The 4,854-nt window shown below is 46.9% G+C and overlaps 1 pseudogene; it reads left to right on the top strand.

The window, feature by feature from the left end:
- Positions 1–357: 357 nt before the first annotated feature.
- LOC118356771 lies at positions 358–1,283 on the top strand (annotated as a pseudogene).
- Positions 1,284–4,854: the final 3,571 nt, after the last annotated feature.

Raw genomic sequence — 4,854 nt, 5'->3', positions numbered from 1 at the left:
CTCGTGTCCATTTCTTTCCTGCATTTTATGAACCTCCTTTTTTTTTTTAAAGATGTATTTTTTTTGTGACAGAGAGAGACACAGCGAGAGAGGGAACACAAGCAGGGGGAATGGGAGAGGGAGAAGCAGGCTTCCCCAAGCAGGGAGCCCAATGCGGGGCTCGATCCCAAGGACCCTGGGATCATGACCTGAGTCGAAGGCAGACGCTTGACGACTGAACCACCCAGCGCCCCATAACTGACATTTAAAGAAAAACTTTAAAAAAAGAAAAAAAGTAATAAATAAATAAATGAAGCCCATAAAATTCAACACTTTTATGCTTTTATTTTTTTTTTTCCTTGTAGGCACCACCACCACATGGAAGCAGACAATGACACAGGAATTTCAGAGTTTCTTCTTCTGGGATTATCAGAGGAACCAGAATTACAGCCCATCATATTAGGCTTTTCCTCTGCATGTACCTAATCACTGTGCTGGGGAACCTGCTCATCATCCTGGCCGTCAGCTCAGACTCCCATCTCCACACCCCCATGTACTTCTTCCTCGCAAGCCTGTCCTTTGCAGACATCTGCTTCACCTCCACCACCATCCCCAAGATGCTGTGGAACATCCAGACTCAGAGCCAAGTCATCACCTATGCCGGCTGCCTCACACAGATGTACTTTTTCATACTCTTTGGAGCTGGGACGACTTTCTCCTGACTGTGATGGCCTATGACCGCTTCGTGGCCATCTGTCACCCCTGCACTACACGGTCATCATGAACCCCGGCTCTGTGGACTGCTGGTTCTGGTGTCCTGGGTCATCAGTGTTCTCAATTCCTTGTTACAGAGTTTAATGGTGTTGCGGCTGTCCTTCCGTACAAAGGTGGAAATCCCCCATTTTTTCTGTGAACTCAATCAAGTAGTTGGGCAGGCCTGTTCGACACCTTCCTTAATGACATGGTGATGAATTTCGGAATTGTGCTGCTTGGTGGCGCTCCCCTGGCTGGGATCTTTATTCCTACTCTAAGATTGTTTCCTCCATAGTAGGATATCCTCAGCTCAGGGCAAGTATAAAGCATTTTCCACCTGTGCATCTCACCTCTCCGTTGTCTCCTTGTTTTATTGTACATTGCTCGGAGTGTACCTTAGCTCTGCTGCTCCCCAGAGCTCCCACTCAAGTGCAGTAGCCTCGGTGATGTACACGGTGGTGACGCCCATGCTGAACCCCTTCATCTACAGCCTGAGGAACAGAGACATAAAGAGGGCTCTGAAAAGAATCACTGGGGTTCCAGTGATGTAAAGGCCAATGGTCCTGGGTTGAAGATGTGCCCATGATTGCAGGGCTCAGAGTCTGAGAGCCTGGAACTGCCATTCTTAGATCAGGCTGCTCCTTCCACATGTTTCCTGGAATTTTCGTTTGTTTGAATAATTCCACTTCTCCATACATTTAAGTAACTCACTTTACTAAATTTTGGCTCTGGCTGATATACAGACAGCTTCCCCTTTCTCATTTGCATACAATCCCAAAATTTTCCCCAACCTTGGACACAAATGCCTGGAAATTTCTGTATCTTACATGGGGCAAGTTGGATTTCTTAAAAATAAATTTATTTCATAGACTTCTACCATGCCAAGTAAATTTTTCCTTAGCTTTTCCAGAAGGATAGTGTTGAGTTGTGTTCTCCATTTGGAAGTAACTACACTTGGCCACTAAGCCCTTCACATCATTTTATTGTAGATGAAAATAGAAAAGCCCAGGGTTCACCTAGAGTCTGTATATCTTTTTACATCGCTTCCTTCACTCCTCTTTCTGATGATGTGGACTCTAATGTTGTTCTGTTGAAGTCTCAGGTTGTGACAGGGATGCTCAGGCTCGGGAAGCCTGGGCACTCCCCTGCACCCCTGTGCTTCCGGACATTCCCACAGATGCTTCTCTGACCAGAGCCTCTGCTGGGGCCACACTGGCCCTTGGTTCTTACTGTGATTGCAAGACACACCTCAGCAATGCCCATCAGGGAACTGTAACAAAACCAGGTTTATCCTCACAGGTCCTGGCGAGCACCTGGGATCCCAAAGCCATTCAGGGAGCTGTCAGGAGGGAGAGTGGCATTGAGAGGGAGACAGAGCTCCCCTGAGGGATCTGCCTTTCCTAGGGCCCATGGCCAGAGTGGTTAGGGGTTTGTGGGTTCACACTTTATTGGAGATTTTTATATGATTAGAATTTGGGGCTCAATGGGAAAATCAGGGTCACTCTTGTGTCAGTATGGAGGTTACCCAGGGCTTTTTGAAGAGGTACTTCATAGGTGGGGCAGCCTGAGCGCTTATCTGGTAATTGTGTCCCTCACCTAATAGTGTGTTTACTCACCTGACTACCTTAGAAATGCATGCCTCAGAGATCAAAAGCTTAATGTCAGGTCATTACATTACAATCAAAATGCTTAATGTGAGGCAGTTACTCTGGAAACATGCTCCTGTGTTTCTGAACTGGTCTCCTGCTTTTATTCTGTGATGCAGCTCCCTGTCCAGGAAGCCTACCATAGCCACTGGCAAACACTAAGTAGCAAACATATACCTCCCAGTGCAGTCAACATGGAAAGACAAATTTGAACAAATAGATTGACCAGGTATATTCTTCGTGTCAGGATAATCACAAATATGATGATGCAAATTTTCAAAAATTTTATTCCTATACAAAATGTTTCTTTTTTATGATTTCCTTTGTTCTACTCACTTTGGGCCTTCTTTTTTCGTTAGGAAAGTGTACTTTGAATATAAAATCAGTACCAGGGACTGATTTAGAGCAGGCATACCAAATGTGAATTACCTTAATTTAATTTCCTTTTTCCCATATCCCTAGAGACACTGTTTTCTTCCTAGTTAGGAGTGATACCTTCCATCCCTGTTCATTGTGAATCAGCTACACCAGTGCGCTAGATCTTACCCTCAGCTATGGTCCACTAGACTTTTTCCTTCAACTATATCCCTGAAGTATAATTATACGTAATAAACTGCACTTATTTAAATTACATAGCTTCACATTTGTGGTGAGCCCAGCATAAACTAAAGAATTGGCGGTTGAACCAATATGTTGCACACTGGAAACTAAAGAACTTTGTGTGTCAACTACACTTTGAAAAAATTTTAAATAAACTATACAGGTTGATGCATAGAGGAGTTGGGCAACATTTAGGAGGACATTCTAAATGATTCTGTTTCTATAAATTCCAGAAAGTGCACAATAAGCTTTAACTACTATGTTCTGTAATTATTAATATTTCATGCCCCTGAACCTCAGTTTTCTTTTTTTCTTTTGGAATCTTTTTCTTAATTTTTTATTGTTATGTTAATCTCCATACATTACATCATTTGTTTTGGATGTAGTGTTCCAGATTCATTGTTAGTGCATAACACCCAGTGCTTCATGCAGAACGGGCCCTCTTTAATATCCATCACCAGGCTAACCAATCCACCCACGCTCCTCCCCTCTAGAACCCTCAGTTTGTTTTTCAGAGTCCATCATCTCTCATGGTTCATCTCCCCCTCCATTTCCCTGTTTCATTCTTCCCCTCCTGCTGTATTCTTCTTTTTTTGTTTTTTTTGTTTTTTTGAACATGTATTGCATCATTTGTTTCAGAAGTACAGATCGGGGTGATTCAAAAGTGTTGCACAATTCACAGCACTCGCCATAGCACATACCCTCCCCAAATTCTATCACCCAGCCACCCCATCCCTCCCACCCCCCACCACTCCAGCAACACTCAGTTTGTTTCCTGAGATTAAGAATTCCTCATATCGGGGGCGGAGCAAGATGGCGGAGGAGTAAGAGACCTAGATTTCCAATGGTCTCAGGAATTCAGCTGAATAGGGATTAAACCATTCTGAACACCTACGAACTCAACAGGAGATCGAAGAGCAGAGTAGCAACAACTATCTGAACAGAGAAGCGACCACTTTCTGGAAGGTAGGACGTGTGGAGAAGTGAATCCAAGGCGATACTCGGGAGGATAGATGGCGGGGGGGGGCCTCCGCCGGCCGCTTCTGGCAAGTGATAGAGCCGCGGAGCACAACATTGGAACTGTTAGAAGTCGGCTCCGCTGAGGGACGTCGCTGCAGTGGCTAAGCAGGGGGTGGAATCGACCCAACAGTGTGGTCTCAGTACGCTCGGTGTCACAGAAAGACCGGGGGTGCCTGAGTGCGGCAGAGCTCAGAGCGGGGAAGCCGGCTGCAGAGACGGAGCGACGAGGGGCGGGCTCTCAGCTCGGGGTTGCCATAAACTGTGATCCACGGGCCAATCGGGGCACTGCTCCTCCAGCAGGGACCCAACAGCGGCAGACCCGGGGAGACTCCCCTTCCTTCCTGGGGAGGAGCGGCGGGGGAGCGCACTGCAGGGATCTGCTGGGTTTGGGACTCCAAACGGAGTCGGCTGCCAGAGATAGCAACGCTCGGTCACAGGCCAGTTGAGCACGGAGAGCGGCCGGAGACCGGGGACAAGGGAGTGACTGCTTTTCTCTGTGGGCACACTGAGGAGCAGGGCCCCGAGGTCTCAGCTCCTCTGGGTGCAGATTGGGAGGCCACCATTTTTGCCCTGGTCCTCCAAGACTGTACGGAGAGCTTGCAGGGAACAAAAGCTCCTGAGAGCAAACCCGAGCAGCTTGCTTAGCCCGGACCGACAAGGGCGGGGCAATTCAGCTTCCGGCAAAGACATTTGGAAACCACAGCACCAGGCCCCTCCCCCAGAAGATCAGCACGAACAGCCAGCAAGCCAACACCAAGTTTACCGATCAAGGAGAACGGAGAACTCCAGCGCTAGGGGAATACTGCACATAGAATTCATGGCTTTTTTTTACCATGATTCATTAGTTCATCAAAGT

The sequence above is a fragment of the Zalophus californianus genome, chromosome 1 (genome assembly GCF_009762305.2).
Source record: "Zalophus californianus isolate mZalCal1 chromosome 1, mZalCal1.pri.v2, whole genome shotgun sequence".
NCBI classification, from domain to species: Eukaryota; Metazoa; Chordata; class Mammalia; order Carnivora; family Otariidae; genus Zalophus; species Zalophus californianus.
Note: the sequence above shows the minus strand (reverse complement) of the source record. Positions and strands in the feature narration are given on the sequence as shown.